Consider the following 19826-nt stretch of genomic DNA (forward strand, 5'->3'; position numbering starts at 1 on the left):
CTGGCCCTGAATCTGTGTCTAGACCCAGTTGTCCGGCAGAAATAGGTCTCTGTAAAGCATCCAGCAGAGGCAAAGGATGGCTGACATCTGTTGGGAGGCCACCGTCCACCCAGAAAGTGGCAGGTCTCCTAAAGGTATTCTCAGTTTTTACCTTGCATACAAATTTGAGTTGTTTGCATTGTTGCTGGACACAGAATTTCTCTTTTAAACTTCATGTAGCTGATCCTAGGTATAACCACGATCCATGCTCTACCTCCTTCTGGAGAAGTATGGGACTTCTCCCTGTGGGCAGCAGGACACTGTCTCAAACTTGGAAAGCATGTCGTGCTCTTTGATGCTGCATCGATGGTGACCAGGGACAAGGCAAATAGATATGTTGATGCCACAAGATACTTTCAGTCTGAGGTTGTTGGGAAGTAAACAGTTACTTAGAGAAATAGCTGCTTGGAGAGGTGGAGATCTCTTCCAAATAGACAAAGTGATTCTCATGGAGGAAATAAAGACTCTAAAGGCAACATTTCTTGCCATTTCCCAAGAAGGGATAATAGAAATAAAGGGTTTGGGGCGCCTGGGTGGCTCAGTCGATTGAGCGTCTGGCTTCAGCTCAGGTCATGATCTCACCGTTCGTGGGTTCAAGCCCTGTGTCAGACTGTCCTGGCAGCTCAGAACCTGGAGCCTGCTTCAGATTCTGTGTCTCCCTCTCTCTCTGACCCTCCCCTGCTCACACTGTCTCTCTCTCTCTCTGTCTCAAAAATAAATAAAACATTTAAAAAATAGAAATAAAGGGTTTAATTTTCTTCCTGTGTATCTTTATTTAGAATAACCCACTTGAGCAAACAATGCCCCTGGTTTCTCTGTCCAGAGCCTCTGATGAAGTGAGCCAGGCTCCACATGGAAAGCAAAGGGTGGCTTCTGCATGAAGAGAAACAGTCCTTCCTGTGAGTCTTAGAGAAAGTCTCAGAATTCTTCTGTACACTGCGGTAGCTCTGTGACCCACATCTTTTCTCTAATTCCTTGGCTGGAGAGAATGCAGAAAAGCCTTGCTTCCCTCAGCTCCTGGAAAACCATTTGAAGTCTGGTTCCTACAGCCAGGTCCTTTCCCTGGAAGAACCTGATGAAGAGTGTGATCAAGATATTTATTCTCAGGGCTGACACAAGAGATAAAGGAAATGTAGGGAGAATAGGAACCTTAAAATCAAGCCAAACATCATGGGTCCCACTTGCTCCTGCATCGGGGAGAGGAGAGAAGGCTGTTTCCACCTTTGCTTCTGCTCCACTCCAGCTCAGAAATCATGCAGTCGCCCATCCTGCATGACTCCTCAAATTTTCTGGGATGCTGAGGAGGGGGTGGGAACCCAGATATCATATCTGTCACTCATCCCTCTTGGCATCAGTACCTTGTAATCACAGGCCTCCTTGGAATCTGCTTTCTATCCATTCTGTCATTAAAAGCCATCCTTTTGTTCATCTAGATATACAGTTTACAAAGTCTTTTCACATTCTTCACCCAAATCAACTTACTGAGAGACAACCTGGGAAAGCACAGTATGAGACTCTGCACCCAAATCAACTTACTGAGAGACAACCTGGGAAAGCACAGTATGAGACTCTGCAGATCTAATGAACAGGGTGGCTCCTGTCTGTCCTCAGGGAGCTTGCAGCCTAGTAGTGGGGATGGGCATGGAAAAATGCTCATAAGTCAATGGCAGTGTCGTAACCGTACATTGTAAAATGTGTTGTGAAGAAAACAGAACCTGAGACACAAAGTCTATTAATTATTGTATTAAATGCAAATGGACACAATTCCCATATCAAGAGGCAGGAGGAGAAATAGGAGTGGACCTTTGAATACCCTGAATATCGGGTCTCCTTGGGAGGTGATGACAACGTGCATGGGAGAGCTCATTGCATTGGAGAGTTTCACCACTGGTTGGTGGGATGGTCCATCAGCAACGACATTAGTGACCTTCACATGGCACGATGTGTAGTTCTTTTTCCCTGAGGGGTTTGGTTGTTCCAGGGAAAGACCCTACAGTCTCCCCCCACTCCAGAGGGAGTCTGGGGATATGTCTTTATCAGTTGTTAGCAACTCACTTTATTCCCCTTTCGTCACCCAATTTCCATGTGTGTCCATTGTCTCCATAGATGCAGCCTCCTTGTCCCAGCTTCCTTAGCAAAAGAAACCTCTACTTTCCTATGTGGATGACAGGGGTGTCATCAAGTGCAAAATGAAAATGTGAGTGCCCTTGTTCAAAGAGCCGGGGAAAATGCCATTGCCACTTAAAGTTCTAACATACAAAGCTTTTCTTTTCTTCCATGATCTGAATTTTCTGAGATCATTTAGGGATAATGGATCTGAGTTTTTATTATCATTAACTATTTCAAAAAGCAAGGTTCATTTAATATTAATAAACACTATTGTGTTTCTTTGACTACGTGCTACTCCACATAGACCAATCTTGCTCTATTTAATTATCAATCATTTTATTTATTTTGCTGGAATAGATTCTCCAGACATTTGATAGAGCTTCTGATAGGTAAACTTTCTGACTCCTTAAAAAGCTTTAGAAAAATCTATTTTCACCTTTGTGTTTATTTTTTTTTCTTGGAATAGGGCTGTAATTCAAAATCACATACCGACGACTTTGAAAATATTGGTTCATTGTTTTCAGAAATCCTCTCCTGCTTTTGAGAAATTGGATTCCAATCTGATGTTCATTTCTTTCTAGAGAAACCGTCTTCTCTTTCACTCAGCTTCATTGGCTTTTAGGACACTTCTCCATCAGTTTTCTGAAACATCACCACAGTGCATGCATGTGTCATACCTGTTAGATTTGTGCTACCTAACATTCAATGGGCTATTTCAATTTGAGGACTCATGTCTTCCTTTCTGAAAAATTGTCTCATTTATTACTCTCCCTCAAGCCTCTGTTTTGTTTTTCTTTCCATTTGCACGTTCAATTAGACAGGATTTGAAACTCTTTGATAAACCTACTGTGTCTTAATGCTTCATTAATATGTTGTGGTTCTTGGTCTTTTGGGGCTACATTTTGGAAGAATTCTTTTTTGCCGTCCCCCAGCTTACAAATTCAAATTTTAGTTATATCAATTCTGCTATTTAACATACTTTTTTATTTCTTTGTTCTTATTTTTTCTCTAGATCTTTATTTGTTTTAACTTATATGTAAATTAAATGTCTTCAATGTTATTTCATATGTCAACATTAATTATACTATTCTAAAGAATTTCCTGATGCTCTAAACTTTGCTTCCTAAGGCAATATCTTCTTCATATAATTATAATTTCAATGTAATTTTTAGGTAATTTGACATCCTTCCAATGATGCTGATTTCCCCCCAGTGTTTGGGGATTTTTGGTTATGTGACCATCTTTATGTTCATTTCCTTGACTATGGGATAAATGGATGTATATTTCTGCTGAGTATGATTTGCTCTGTATGTATGTGTGTGTGTGTGCGTGTGTGTGCTGTTATGCATTTACTTATATGTATTGAATGAATGGCATCAGTCTTCTCAGGTAGGCAATGTAAGTATTTAGGTAATTTTGGTGGTTGGACTAAGCAGGAATACCAATACTAACTCTGAGTTTGAGTAAATTATTTGGCTTGTCTGAGCTTCAACTTTTTTTTGAGGTGAAGAGGCAGAGGAAGATATTGAGAAAGAATCCGAGGCAGGCTCCATGAGGCTGCATCCCATGACCCATGATGTGAGCTGAAATCAAGAATCAGACACTCAACTGAGCCATCCATGCACCCCGTGAGCTTCAACTTTCTAATCAATAAAACGAGTACAACACAAGAATAAGGCAAGGAGTAAGTGTGACCTTGCAAATTTGTAATCTAGTGCCTGACACATAGAAAATAATAATACAGATATTAACTGCTGTTTGGTTGGTTCAAATCAGAACCCAGAGGTGGAGAAATTGATACCTGAAGAAATGCATCACCTATGGCAAAATTGGTGATGTGATGGGTTTTGATCCAGGATATTTCCGAGTGCCTTTGCCCACAGTCTTCTCACAGAAATCTGCCACTCTTCATGTGTCCTCTATCCTGAAAGGTCAAATGGGAGGAAGACCACGCATCCCTGCAGTATGGAGTTGAGCACTCGAGGCTGGGTCTGGGCAGGAGGAGAACCCTATAACCGTCAAGAATTTGCGGCTTTCTACTGGGGATGGGAGCCCACAGCGCCCTTCGGGGTTTCCATCCTCTAGGCCCATCTGTTCTGTGTTTTTTATTTTGATTTCTACTGATAACTCTCAAAGACAGCTGAGCATCTTCTTTCCGCCCAAGAACTGAGCAAAGCAAACTGTAGCCAAAACCAGCAGCTGTTGGTTTGTTTAATAGAGAAAATATCTCCCAGAGCTGCCAAGGATACATGATAGAAAGGGATCGAAGAAGCTTGAGGTTCTTTTCCCAAGAAAAAAAAAAAAACAAATTTTAGCACACACCAAAAATATTCACATTGCTCACTTCCACCCCCAGATGCTGCACAGGAGACCCCTGACTCATTTTTAGGGGTGCTGCCCAGCCATTTGCGGTGGACTAAGTTGGTCCATAAATAAAATGCATTTCAAGTTGTGTCTGCTTGTCTGTGCTCCTTTTACATGGTCCAAAAAGCTCCTTGAAGATGGAGTCCCAGGATATCTTGGTAGCTGAAGAAGTCCTACATCCAGCCAGGAGTATCTCCCTTGCCAGGCTAGCCAAGGTTCCTCCCTCTTAGGATTGCAGTCAGACTGTGAGCACAGAATTGGTGCCAATCTATGGGCAGTGAATTTATCCAAGTATGGAGAGGGGACACAGTGACCCTGGATGTCAATTAATGCTACCTGATAGCAGCCAATGCTTCAATTACAGTTCTGGCAGATGAGAAACTGGGGCAGGCAAGTCATTCCCCACCCACTCCTCACATTCCAGTCCTGCTTTCTCCCCTGTTCTTAGGGCCCATAAAATTTAGTTAAACCAGATTGCGCCCCCACACACTCCCTGCCTAGACTTCCTCCTCCAGCTGAGCCACCAAGAGGCTGAATGACTGCTGGGGGAGCAGACTTCCCTCTCTCCCAGTGCTGGAAGGAGAGGAAGAGTCCAGCTGAGATCTCTTCTTCTTAAGTGCTTCCAGCCTAGCCTGTCAGGGTGGAGCAGGTCTGCAAATCAGGGTGAATATGGGTCAAAAGGGAAAAGACAGCTTCCATAAACATCAACAAAACCCCTGGAGCTGGTGCATTGCTGCTTCTAGATCAGCTTTTACTCAAGACTAGCCTTGCAGTGGACCAAGAACAGATCCTGAATCAAGGATGAGGAGGGAGCATCAGGACTGGGTCTCACACCAGACCGGGCCAGCCTGACTTATGACTGTTTGGCTAGGTTCTGCTTGCCAGAGGCCAGCCTGTTCCCTGTGCAATGCTGCGTCACCATCCTTCCTGCTGTGCCCTCAACACTATTCCCTGGAATTAGATCTTATCCAACTCTTTTCCCTCTTCAGGAGGGATATTCCTGATGATGGCCAGAGCCTTGCATGGTGCCAGTGACTACTTTGGGGTGGCAATAATAAACTTTCTCTTTGTTCCTTCTGTCCAGGCATCCTCCTCCTGCCTGCCCCTGGACAGTTTTGACAGTTGCTTAAACTGGACCTGAGCTTCTACTTGATATCAGGAGGCATAGAGCAGAAGAAAGAGCTACAGAGTCAGGGCTTTATCAAAGTCGTGGCCCTACACTTACTATGTGACCTTGAGCAGGTCATTAACCTTATGGAACCCCACCTTCCTCATCAGCATATGGTAGGACAGAAACTATTGTGGGGGCTTCCAGGTAGAAAGAGCTCTATGCTGACTAGTTCCCTTGCTCCTCCCAGCCCTTCTCTGACAGGTTGGAGGAAAGGATGCCCCTCCACCTCTTCCTGGCATTTTCTTGAGTCCAATATCCCAGACAATTGCCTTTTCTGGCCTGGCCCTTTGCTCCTCTTCTCTCAGCAAACAACCCTGTGGTGGTGGGACAACTCCCCTTACCTACCGTGCTCTCCTAATCCCATCTCAGCAGTATTGAATCCAGCCACTCCTGCTCTCCCAGCTGAATAAGATTGCAACAGAAATCACTACCTAAGTTTGGGTTTCACTTTATTACAGTGTTTGCCCAATCCTGGGGGAGCCCTTGATGCGGGCTCTCCAGTGACAGCGACCAGGGCATGCAGTCTGCTTCTCAAGAGCACCTATATGTGTATTTTACAATTTCACACCAGTGGCTTGCTGGGTTAGCAAGAGTTAGGAGGCATGCAATAAAGTCAACAGCCTTGGACTGGGGGTCAAGAGAGCATCAGTTTTCCATTCTAACTTCACACAGTTTACCCAAGCACTTCAGCATAAAAGCCACCCTCAGAACTGCTCCTTCCATTGTGTCTTCTACCTTAGAGAAGGTATAAAGCACCAATTTCCACTCATTGCCAAAGCCATGGCTTGGGCTTCACCTTTGACCACTACCTCTCCCTCACCCTCTCCACAGGACCAATCTTTATATCCAACCAATCTCTACATCTCCATCCAACCAACCTCTATATCCTATCAATCCTGCTTCCTCCAAATCTTGGGTTTTTTTACATGTCTCTACATCCACTGCTCCATCTTGACACAGGCCAACATCATATCTTGTAGTCTTTGCAAACACAACTATAATCACCACACTCCTGCACGAAACATTTTTTGATGTTTGGCCATTGCTCTCTGGTCAAAAATAAACCCTTACAACTTCCAAGCCTTTGCACATACAGCCATTCCCTGCCTCTCTAGCCCCATGCACACCTCTCTTCATGTCATGTCTCATGTCCAGACTCCAGAAAGCATTTCAGCTGAGCGTTCAGAGCAGATGTCTTATGCTATTGGAATTACACCAATGCCATTGTCACTGCCTGTATGATCTCACACCACAATGACCTTCTCCCAGCCTAAGAAACTCTTACTCATCGCATGGGCCTCAACTCTAATATCATCTCTTCCAGAAATTCTTTCTTGCATTTTCCCAGTTGAGTTGAGGTGTCTCCTCTCCCAACCAGCATGTTCTCTTCATTCTCTTTAATGGTAATTACCATGCTGCATTGAAACTGCTGGTTTTATTGTCTGTGTTCAACATTAGACTGGGAACCTTTAGATGGCAGGGATGGTGTCTCTCCTTTTCCATGTGGTATCACCTCATCCCCATCAGGGCACAGCACGGGCCAAGCAGACACTCAGTAATTCTCTAATGGATACATTCTCCTTCTCTAGAATTAAATTTGCTGAAGGCATCGATAAGACTATTCCATCTAATAGTCAGATGGATTCAGAATACATCTAAACCCAACATATGAAGTTGATATGGAACCTGGACCAGATAAGGGACATTTGTGGGACAACTGGTAAAATCCACATAAGGCCTATAGATTAGACTAGTGTCACATCAAGTTAATCTCCTGATTTTGGTCATTGTACTCATGTTACGTGAGACTAAACATCTGAGAAATTTGGTCAAAAGGTACAGAGAAATCCTTTGTACTCTTTTTGTGCCATTCTTTGTAAGTATAAAATTATAAAATAGAAGTTTTAAAATGTAAACAAAATAAAAGTGTAGATTAAGTGGGAAGAATGAGAACCAACTTCAGGAATCCTTGGAACTTGCTTTTCTTTGTAAATTCAACACCAGTGTTCTTTTCTTCTGCTTTTCTCTTTCCTATAGAATGAATCTGCCAGGTAAGGCATGGAGAAGGATTCTTCTTCCTGCATTTCTGCACGAAAAGGCTGTGGCTACTTAAGATGCTGTGATGTGAGTGTCAGCCTCCAAAGCCCTGCTCAGTGCCATCAGATGAGCTACCAGTTTACTGATAAGCTTCCCATCAGCAAAGGTGGACAAGTGCTGGCTCAAGCTCACTGGACAGAGGCGGGGCAAATGACTCCACCAGACTTGGCTAAACATTGGAGCTGCTTCCTATGGAGCCGGCTTAGCTTTTAACCTTCTGAGAAGGGCAGTGCCTGAAACATTCATGGGAATGGATTTCACAAACAGGGGATAACACCAGGAAAGAGAAAGCCCCACACAGCATGTCTACAGCCCAGCCCCAGCCCAGAACTCCAGCCCCTGCCTTTCATCCTCAGGCCAACATGGGTCACCCTCAGTCTTGTCTTCAGGGTGCAGATGGGACAGTCTGTGCCTGGGGTTGCAGCCTTTCTTTCAGATGTTAGGGGGGAGGGAGGGTTGGCAGGTGAACTCCAGGCCTGGTTCATCAACTCGAGACTTAAAGCTGAGAAAACATCCCCTGCAGGCCTCGGTCAGGTCCAGGGCCCTCCATGAGCACGGTGAGGTCCCACTGCTCTCCTCCATGAGGAGCCACAGAAGGGATGCTATTGCCTTTGCTTCAATAGCCATAGAACCACTTGTACTCAGAGGCAAGAGACCAAGTGCTTACCTACCCAGGTCCTGGAGAAGGGGAGCCAGCCTTGGCTTGGGCATTCCGGGTGACATGGTGACTGCTTGCCCATGTGGCTGCCTCAAGGCTGTTAAAATAGAATGAAATGAAATCCATCCCCTACAACTCCCACTAAAGATCAAAGTTCTACCCTATGGTGATTACACAGAACCGGTTTGTTTTCTCTACTATGTTGAACTTTTTTACACATCTGGAGACAGCACTCTTTTTCTACCCAAGTCGTCGTCTTCTTTTTTTTTTTTTTCCAGATAAGCATCCTGTTTGAGTTAGACAGTTTTTCCACTCATTCCATACAACACAGCATGGTTTCTAGATTCCTCAAGATGTTAATCACTATCTCTTATATTCCTTTTCAAGGTTCTTTCTATAATGCAATGGACAGGTGAGATATGAAGTTCTGGACAAAGAAGCCAGCACAGAGGACAGCAGAACTAGCTCCTCTGATCCACACTCCATTTCTCCATTAATGCAGGTCAAGATAGCCTTTGTAGCAATGTATGGTGACGTCGGCTCCCACTGAAGTTACCAGGCACCCAGACTCCAAAACATTCACTGATATTTACACAATTAAGTTCTGAATGAAAACTATTACATGTTCATCACTGTTCATTTCATTTCTGCAGTTAACACCAATGTAACTCCTGCGGCTGGGCCTCCCAAAGGCATCGGAAGGCCCTCCTAAGGAAAAGCGCCATGGTGGGCCCAGGCATGTTGCCTGAGATGGGGGAACACACAAGAAGGCAATATATCAGCATGGTCCAGCTCACCAGATGAGGCCTTACTTATTCCTAGTGAAGTGGAGCAGAGAAGACCCCCAAAGCACTGGAACATGGAGACGAGGCAAGAGGAAGCCAGTCCGTTCCAAAAAGGATGGGAAGAGATGGGAGGGATTCTGGAGGTAAGTGATGGGCAGCTCTGGATATGCGAGCACTTGGAAGCCAAATGGGAGCCAGCAGGCCTGTGCGCCTGGAGGAGAGGACTTGGTGACTCAGACATCCTTCCCCACCTTCATCCAAGGAGCGAAGACCGAAGTATCACTCTGGCTTGGCCACTCCTCAAAGAAAGAAAGAGAAAGAGATTGAATGCACACCTCACAAAGGATATGATTTACCACTTCCGAAAGAAACACTGAATCTTTTTCATCTTGATAATATCCAGACTCCCAGAGGGGCATCAATTCACTTCCACAGAGAACAATAACATCTTCTTTGTTCTGGTACTGCAAGCCACAGCCTGCGAGAAGGAACTCCACTTAAGAAGGCGGCACCAAGACACGGCTCCATGCAAAGATGGAGAAATCATTAAAGTGATCTCAACCGGGGAGAGTTCTGATGCAGGGAACTATCAAAAAGAAAGTCAACGTGCCAGATTTTCTTTCATCACATAAAGGAAGTCAGTGAAATGGAGCACTAGGATTTTACTAGCAAATGCATCAGCAGCAACGAACACAAGGTAACCTTGACCTCTCACAGGATTCTGTGGATTTCAAAGCATCTGTGCAGATGAGTCAGGTCAGATATGGCCAAGTGACTCCATAGTTAAACCATCACAGGTTAGACCGTGGCTAGTCTAAGGTCTGTTGAAGGTGACTTCTGGATGGTAACACCAGTTGGGAGGTTTTGTGTATGGCCTGTGGTCTCAGGGGGTGCACATAGCTTCTTGGCCTGCACAGTCTCATCTCGGGTTGGCTCAATGGTGGGGTGTTTGACAGATGCTCCCCACCACTTCTGGTTGAAGTAGTGGCAATTTGTTGTTTTGTTGTTTCATTTAAGTTGCTCAATTTCTCTCCTTTCCCTTTTAGGTTTTGTTGTTTTCAGTAGTAGTCAAAGCATCTTGAAATCATAAATCTCAGTGAATTGAGATTAATTATTCTTTGTTTAATGTTTATTTATTTTCCAGACAGAAAGAGTACATGCAAGCAGGGGAGGGGCAGAGAGAGAGAGACAGAAAATCCAAAACAGGCTCTGTGCTGGTAGCAGAGAGCCTGATGCAAGGCTCCAACTCAGGAACCGTGAGCTCATGACCTGAGCCAAAGCTGGATGCTCAACCAACTGAGCTACCCAGGCGCCCCTAATTATTCTTTAATCAACAGGAAAATTCGCACTATACTTAATATAAAACAGATGTATATTAATTAAAAATGGGCAGGCTTGGGGCACCTGGGTGGTTCAGTCGGTTGAGCCTCCAACTTTGGCTCAGGTCATGATCTCACGGTTCGTGGGTTCGAGCCCCACATCGAGCTCTGTGCTGACAGCCAGCTCAGAGCCTGGGGCCTATTTCGGATTCTGTGTCTCCCTTTCTCTCTGACCCTCCACTGCTCACGCTGTCTCTCTCTGTCTCAGAAATAAATTTTTAAAAAAACATTAAAAAAATGGGCAGCCTTAATAAAAGGTAGAACTTTCAAAATTTAAGAAATGTTACAAAATTTGAGCAGAGAGTAAAGCAACCCTAATAGCCGATGGAAGATTTACTCTGTGCCAGTTAGTATTTTAAATATTTCATCATATTAAGTCATTTAATTTGTTTACATTTCTGTGAGTTACGAATTTTTAAAAAGAGAAACTTTAGATCCATAGAGAGTTGTTTTCTCATGGCTATTCTTTCAGTAACTTTAAGAGAGAGAATTTGAACCCAGATCCCACACCCTTAACTATGATACTGCTTCTCCCTTGATATACAGGTTCACCTTAGAGATACCACAGATTTGGTTCCAGATTACCATAATAAAGCCAGTCAAATGAATGTTGGGGTTTACCAGTGCATTAAGCTATATTTATATAGCTATACTATAGACACTATACTATAGTCTATTAAGTGTGCAGTAGCATTGTATCTAAAACACAATGTACATATCTTAATTACAAAATACTTTATTGCTGAGGTGCCTGGTTGGCTCAGTCGGTTGAGTGTCTGACTCTTGATTTCAGTTCAGGTCATGATCTCAGGGTCGTGGGGTCAAACCTGGCATCAGGCTCCACAGCTTAAGACTCTCTTTTTCTCTCCCTTGTCTACTTGCTCACATTCTTTCTTTCTCCAATAAATAAATATTTTATTGCTTACAAAATGTTAAGCATCATCTGAACTTTCAGCAAGTCATTATCTTTTTGCAGGTAGAGGGTCTTGCCTTGATGTTGACAGCTCTGACTGATCAAGGTAGCGATTGCTGAAGGTTGGGTGGCTGTGGCAATTTCTTAAAATAAGACAATGAAGTTTGCCACATCAATTGATTCTTCCTCTCACTTGAATGCTTAGGGCCACTGCAAATTTATTAATTGGTCTAATTTCAATATTGTTGTGTCTCATGGAAGAGGGAGGCTTGAGGACAGAGAGAGATATGGGAGAATGGCCAGTTGGTGGAGCAGTCAGAACACACGTTTATCAATTAAGTTTGCCTTTTTATGTTGATGCGGCTCATGGGTCCCCAAAACAATTATAATAGTAACATCAAAGATCGCTGATCACGTATCACCATAACAAATATAATAATTATGAGAAAGTTTGTAATGTTGTGAGAATTACCAAAATGTGACACAAAAACATGAAGTGAGCAGAAGCTGTTGGAAAATTGGTGCCAAGAGGCTTGGTTGGTGCAAGGTTGTCACGAACCTTCAATTTGTAAAAAATGAGGTATGCCTTAAAGTCTATTAAATTTTCCTTTTGAAAAAAAAAAAAACACTCTCAACTTATGTCAAATGAAATATATTGTTTACTTAAGACAAAATTTCTCTCCCACACTCACACATAAACACACATACACAGACACAAATATACTACACAAGATTAAAATTAAGACAGAAGATAGACAAAGTTGTTGCCGAGGCATGCTTACCTCCTTATTTCTTGTGTTTCCGGAGAAGTAAGGAAGCTACACCAGGCCCTGGTTGGTTTCTTCTTCCACTCCTTCATGTGCAGTTTTCTATCTGAGAGAGAATAATCTGACCAGTGGAAAGTGGAGAAAACGACATTCAGATACCCCACATTAAAGCAGAAAGAGCGTGTTCTACTTTCCTTTGCTGTTTTTAAAACATGTTTTTGCCTTATCATTGTGAGACTTTGCACATTTCTACCTCTGGCACTCTACTCTTGGGTTCCTAACTGTCTAGCCTTTGGCTGATTATGTGACTTGTTCATCCCAGGCTGCAAGACCAAATTTCTTCAATTCAATGAAGAAGAAAAGGGCAATTCTGGTTGCCCTTAGGCACAAGACTAGTTCTCCATAATCAAGCCATCACTATCCCTGGCACTTATGTGAGTTTATTAGGAACCCACAGAAGATATAGAAGTACAGTATTTGCCTTGCTCTAGTTGTCAAAAACATGGTGGCACTTCGACAAACTTATTTAAAAAATTAAGAGGCTGAAAACATAAAAGACCATGGATTTAAATAATAAAATTAACAATCATGATTGTATAACAAGAGAGGTAAAATATAAAGATATGAACATACTGTTTCAACCCAAAACAATGCACATTGTCAAAAATATGTAGAAATTTTATAAAAATCTACTGTATCCTTTTCTCCCAATAAAATCTTAATTTGAAAGTGTAAAAATCATAACAAGTTCATATATATACTAAATCCAGATACTAAGAATAAAAGGGTAGATTCTTTCCCCCAAAATAAAGTTTACATATTAAAATATAAAGCAATGTCAAAAGAAATCTAAGGTGAAATTAAAGGCTATTAAAAGTGAATGTAATTGAGAATGTTAGATATCAAAACCTGTAAGATTCAGCCAAAGAAACACTCTGAGGAACATGTATACTTTAAATACATTCCTTCCAAAAGAATCTGAAAATACTGAAACATTTAATTTCAGTAGTTCTCCAAAGTAAAAAGCTGAGGAAAGAGTTCGTGATGATAACACAAAAGTTAATGAAATAAGAACAAACTATAAGAAGAAGATAATTAAATAATGAGATCTCTCTGATCTGGAGGTCTCACCTACCTGATACCTCAGACAGTCTTCTCTGAGTGGAGCCCTCAGACCTACCTCCCAGGTCACAATGCCTGGGTGGCATTCTGTGACCTGTGTCAGTGACCTCACTACTTCAGAAGCAGCTCACTCCCTCTTTGCCCAGCTCTCCTTAAAAATATCTTTCTCTAAATGAGCCAAACTCTACAGTTCTGGTGCTTAGACAAGTGAGGAGAGATGTAAGTGTGGAGGCAGAAGTTAGCTCTCTCTTGTATGCCATGGGGACTTCACTTTGCACCTACTACAAGAGGCTCAGAGGGCAGAAGGCAAGTCCTGAGACTTCCCCAGGAATTTATTTATGTCTGATCTCCTCCCCTGGAACAGATCTGTGACACAGCCAGCCCCCAGCCAAGCTAGCAACACACCTCTCCCCCTGCATACCCCTCCTGGAGGAAGCACCTGTGCTGAGTGTTAAGTTCCAAGAGAACATCTGGCCCCCTCCCCTGAGAGGAGAAGAAAGGAGATGTACAGGGATGGGCAAAGACCCAATTCTGCATCTCCAAGAGACCGTGTCCTCAGAGGAAAGAGGAAACTGGCTAAACTTTGATCATTAGGGAGGGTAAGCTCAGTGGTTCTATGCCCTTCCAAAGGCAGCAAAACCATAAATGTATATATTGACTTCTTTGTTTTAACTGTTGTGTAGCAAGTTTAAACCACAGAATTCCAGAGGCAAAAAGAATTTTTTACCATCATGCGCACCCTTTCGTGGATACCTGAAGCCTGAGCAGGAGAGGAGAAGGTCTGACCCAAGGTGATGCCACAGAGGTGAGCGGCAGGCACCAAACCCCAGCCACCTATAGCTGCTTGTGCAAACACGGCGTGCTCTCCTTTCCAGGCAGAGTCACTTCCTCCCACACATGTGCCAGGGCAGAGCCCACTGAGTCCATGTGGAAGTCCTCTCCAGGGTCTGTGCCTTGTGAGAGCAATGGCATCTCCTTCATTCTCCCTTAGGTCCAGAGGAGGGAAGGCTGCCTAGGAAATGCCCCATCAGCACAACCAGGAAGCAGTCCATTAGCATAAGAGCAAGATAAGACAAGTGGAAAACCAGAATCAAAACCCCATCATGTTGAGACAGCATCAGCTCAGCCTTAGGGGATCCTCCAGGCATGAGGAACAGAGGAAGAGGATGCCATCTCCCGCCAGAGCTCAGGCTCTCCCTCGGCTGCCTGCCCAAGTGCCAGCCTCTTTGTTGTCAGTCAAGCGATTCTTTGACAAAGTGAGTAAAACCTTCTAGGCGTGGTCAAATGAATTTCCAATCCCATCACTTACCAACCAGGGCAAGTCACTTCATCTATTGAACTTCTATTTCTCATCTTCATTAAGCAAATGAGACTATTATTAAATGAGCAACTATTTGATGGTAGATGTTGCTGAACATTCTGGTGATAAAACATGAAACAGTGTTCCTTTCCAATTGCAGTACATCTTACATGTATGTACATCCAGTACATGCAAAAACTATCTCAGCTAAATGGGCGAGGGTTAATATTGAAAAGTCTGCAGATACACTCTAAATTGTTGACAGTGGTTCTGGGAGAAAGTCAGATGAGGATGGATGGAGATCTGCTTTCCCCCCAGCTCCAGGGAGATGGTACTGCAGAGTTCCCTAGTCATGGGCTTACCACCTAGCTCTTCCAGATCCTCAGTGCACACACGCTGAGTCACTGCCTCCTTCCAGAGAAGCAAATTAGGCGAATGACAAGAAACAGTAGAAGCACATGGGGAAAACATGGAATCTATATGTGTCTGCACTAGTATGCGCACCTGTGGAGTATTTGGGGGATAAATGGTAGCATTTGGGGACATCAGTTAATTTTGTATCTTGCCCTGGAAGGTGTGAAAATATAGTTGTTAACACAGTTGTACACAAATTAAGATTGGATTCTGTATACATCAGGCACTGCTCCAAAGTTTTAAAATCTTAAGTCTAAAACTCTACAAGACTCTAAGACTCTAAAAACTCTCAGCCCACTTTTATATTTTTAATGAAATTCTTAACCCCACCCCTGTTTTAGGGACCGCTGTTAATTATGCTTTTGGGTAACTTTGTAAATTGATTCTGATTTGTCTTTATCTCAGGGAATTTTTAGAATGGAGATCACAGCATTTTTTTTAAGAAAAAATAGGGATAAGACATTTCCTAAAGTGTATGAAAAAAACGTTCTTCACACTGGCTTAGTTGACCCAGGAGCTCTGAGTGTCAAAGATATATGAATCCAGATACGCCTGCATAGATGTAAATTTTAATTTTCTGTGCCTATATATCTATACAAATTTACTGTGATTTGCCATGTTGTTTCTTGTCCTTAATTTTCAACTGGTTCACACTTCTTTATAGTGCTTCCCAGCACATAACCTACTTATACATCATTAACGTAGGGTAATAGTTGTGACCATAGTGTTCATTGTTTTCTATACAATGATTCAACGAGACACATTCAAAACCAGCATTTTCACAAGTTTCTTCATTAAAGGCAGTGGAATTCTAATTGGCATAATTTGAGTTTCAAGAGAAAGGCTCACATGTTCTGAAACTGTATTGTAACTCTATGTGGCATTTCAATCTCCTTAGTCACACGATGAAAGTTTGCAAGGCTTTGTTGCCAACTAAATTTTAATCAGAGTATACTGAGAAGAGCTAATGTAAAGGGAACATTCTCAAAGTATCTTGGTGTTCATTTTACTTAGAGTATATTGTTCTTTGAGCCTCTTTAAAAGTTTGTGAGACTTCAAAAAATCTCTAAGAAAGCATGGAAAAATAGAGATTAGCAAATATAAATGCCTTAATGCAAAATTAGTAGAGAATCAAAGGTTTTCTATAAATCTTGAAATTTTTTGCTGTAAATATACGAATTCAGAAAGTAGTGTATCTTCAATTAAGGTCTAAATTCTCGGGGCGCCTGGGTGGCTTAGTCGTTAAGCGTCCGACTTTCGCTTAGGTCATGATCTCGCGGTTCGTGGGTTCGAGCCCTGCGTCGGGCTCTGTGCTGACTGCCAGCTCAGAGCCTGGAGCCTGTTTCAGTCTGTGACTCCCTCTCTCTCTGACCCTCCCCTGCTCACGCTGTCTCTCTCTCTCTCTCCTAGAAATAAATAAAACATTAAAAAAAATTAAAAAAAAAAAAGGTCTAAATTCTCAAAGCTACGTGTTGATGCTTCTCATCATTTCCGGCACTATTTTTCTTTTGAAATGAAAATTAGTGCTTTTAAACAAAAAAGGAAAGAAAGAAAAAGAATATGCTCTTGGAATAAGAGACTGTGCCTCTGTGTAAAGTGATTGGCATTTTGTAATAATGATGTTTCCACTCCTGAACCCTGCAACCATCTCCCTCTCACCCACCCCCACAACAAACCTGGATAAAAAGCATGAAAGGAACCTAGAGTCTATTGCAGATGCAGTTCTGAACCAACTAATTTTCATCCTGATAATTTAGAACTTTAAGTAACGAATACATTTAATACCACTGATTGATTACTCAGGGCTTCGACCACACTTTTAAGTAGAATCCAAAGTAATCAAAGTAGAGTAAGTAAATGTATCCAAAGTAAACTCTGTTTCAGGAATGTTACCACCCCAAATAGATTTTAGGGCAGAAATGGGAAACACTTTTGAGTGATTTCATGCAGAATTATTTTTGGAAAAGCTGGAGTGGAGTGGGTGAATTCTTGTTCAGCGTGCATTTTAAATGGGGAGAGATTTTATTTAATTTCAGATTCAAATAGTTGGGGGTAAAGGTGGGTGATAGTTCTACAACTTTTGCTATATAAGTTGCCTTTGGAATTGTTTTCATTATCAAGTGTAAAGATTCACATCAGAATGGCCGACTTCCATGGGTTTCTCTATTCCTTGGAGCTGCTCCTAACTTGAACTCAGCTGCCATCCTGAGGCAAGAGCACCCAGGGTGAATGTAGTCACTTTAAATTTGGTTACTTTAAAAGTGATCAGAGGCTGGGGCACCTGGGGGACTCAGCCAGTTTTGTGTCCAACTTCGGCTCAGGGCTCAGGTCATGATCTCCCAGTTCGTGAGCTCAAGCCCCACATAAGGTTGCTGCTGTCAGCACAGAGCCCGTTTTGTGGGCTCTCTCTCACACTGTCTCTCAAAAATAAAAGGTAAAAGTAATAATAAAATAAAAATGATCGGGGCTCCTGGGTAGTTCAGTTGGTTGTGCATCAGATTCTTGATTTGGGCTCAGGTCATGATCTTACAGTCGTGAGATTGAGCCCTGCATCAGGCTCCGTGCTCAGCGTTGATTCTCTCTCTCTTTCTCCCTTTGCCCCTTTCCCCTGTTCGAACTCTCTCTCTCTAAAAGAATAATAATAGTAATAATAATAATAGCAATGATAATAAAAGATAAAAGTGATCAAAGTGTTTTCTGTGGGGAGGCCATCAGTATTTGACTGAATGCAGAGTATGTTGAAGTGGTATGTTTGTGGTAAGTTTCTCATCACTAACCTTGTTTGCACTTTTGTGCACCACTGCTTACACAAGTGTCCTGGTGTGAAATTTAACAATAGTTTCACAGTGTATACAGATTGTTAAGTATAATTTATATAAAGATGTTTCTGTATACCTTTATGTGTTTTGCAAAGAACAGCTACAAAAATGGGTAAATGTTCTTGAGTAGTGTTGTGTGTTACTTTGATTATGTTCTATTATCACTCACACACACCCCTCCATGAATTTGAGTGTCAGGGATAGAAAAATAAAATGCTAACATAGTCTTCGAAAAAAATTAAAAGATGGATGGAAATCAGAGCTCAGCTTCCATCATCAGACTAACAAAGGCCATGGTCCCTCTGGAAGAAGAGAGAGCTGGCTGCCATGACCTTGGGGCCTCCCGCCCTATGATTCTGTGGTTCCTGACTACGACCCTGGAGCCCCACCTGCTCCACAGCCTTGCAGACAACACCAAGTGGAGTTCGAGCCTCAGTGAATATCCGTTCTTTCTCTGCTCACTGTCTCCACAGGAGGGACAGACTAACTTTAGCTGCAAAATCCTCTTCCTCCCTGAGTTAAATACTGAGAGATGGAGTGCAGCTAGATAAATAAAACAAGTCCCTGCGGCAGAGACCCTTGCCACCTTCCATAGCCAAGAGAAGCTTCCCACCAACGGACAGCCGGACTGAGCAGCTGAGGGGCCGCCTCATGTTTCAGGGTTTGGGGGAGGAGGGCCACGGAGGACAAAGGATGCTCAGCCCTGTAATGTATCCCAAATCACCATTCCTCACTGTGCTCAACCCCCGGGAGGCCTGGGGATTCTCTGACGCAGAGGAGGAGAAGCTTCGTTCACAGATGCTGGCCGGATCCTGGAGAACAGCGGAGGGGGAGCCAGAAGACCCATGTGGAGACCCTAAGAGGCTCTCAGGAGGGGCTGCAGGGAGGCCAGTGCCTGGCTCTGTTATTAATGTGTGCACAGAGCCATGGAGGCCAGACAGGCCTGTCTCAGAGGAGAGCGATGGCTCAGCAGAGGAGGCAACACACTTCTCTTGGCTCCCGGCTGTCTGCTGGGGGAGAGGAACTGCGAAGGAAAGGTCAAGGTGCTATTTTGAAATAGAGAGATGGCCAAACAGCTTTGCCAAGGTGCTACGTCATTGTCTCTTAAGACATTTGTACTACGTGGACAGGTGGTAAGACAGTCTTGCTGTGGCCTGGGGGCCAGACATGATGGTGTTAAGTCACAGACCCGTGGGCAAGGAGGCAATCTCCAGGCTTCGTGAGGACCAAGAGAAACCAAAAACATCCATCCGTCCCACTGCCCCCAGAACCCCGAGTGGTACTACTCATCTGAAAATATTATTAAGAAGAGGGGGTGCAAGGGCACCTGGGTGGCTCAGTCTGTTAAGCGTCTGACCTCGGCTCAGGTCATGATCTCATAGTTGGTGAGTTCAAGCCCCGCATCAGGCTCTGTGCTGGCAGCTCAGAGCCTGGAGCCTGCTTCAGATTCTTTGTCTCCCTCTCTCTCAGCCCCTCCCCCACTTTCACTCTCTCTCTCTCTCTCTCAAAAATAAGTAAACATTAAAACAAAATTAAAAAGAAAATAAAAGAAGAGGTGGCACAAGACAAAGGGACTCTTAGGGGCAGGAAGACAGTAAGATCATGACCAGAGCAAGGAGAGCAGCTTACAAACGTGACACTCCCGCCCCTGGCCCCCATGCTCGGCCCCCATGGCGANACGCAGTGGGCGCTCTCCACGCGCCACGGCTTCGACACTCTCGCAGGCTGCAGCATCCTGAGTGAGGACAGAGACCCCAGCGTCTTCACTAGCGCAGCACCGGACACCGAAAGCCCCCAGGGAACACCGGTTGGCGGGATTCATCCAAATGAGCATCGGACAGGACAAAATAGCATTCCCATTTTTGGAAAAATAAACTGAGGCTCCAGGT

At 43.4% G+C, this 19826-nt stretch overlaps 1 long non-coding RNA gene across 1 annotated transcript; it reads right to left on the bottom strand.

Annotated features, from left to right (window-relative positions):
- Window positions 1-9063: 9063 nt before the first annotated feature.
- LOC144245429 (uncharacterized) lies at window positions 9064-13467 on the bottom strand. Its single transcript, XR_013339260.1, has 3 exons — window positions 13418-13467; window positions 12298-12403; window positions 9064-9522 (listed from the first exon to the last, which is right to left on the bottom strand). It is a non-coding gene; the product is annotated as an uncharacterized LOC144245429 (long non-coding RNA).
- Between the last annotated feature and the right edge of the window lie 6359 nt (window positions 13468-19826).

This window comes from Crocuta crocuta, unplaced genomic scaffold, assembly GCF_008692635.1.
Source record: "Crocuta crocuta isolate KB4526 unplaced genomic scaffold, BGI_CrCroc_1.0 scaffold170, whole genome shotgun sequence".
Taxonomy (NCBI): domain Eukaryota; kingdom Metazoa; phylum Chordata; class Mammalia; order Carnivora; family Hyaenidae; genus Crocuta; species Crocuta crocuta.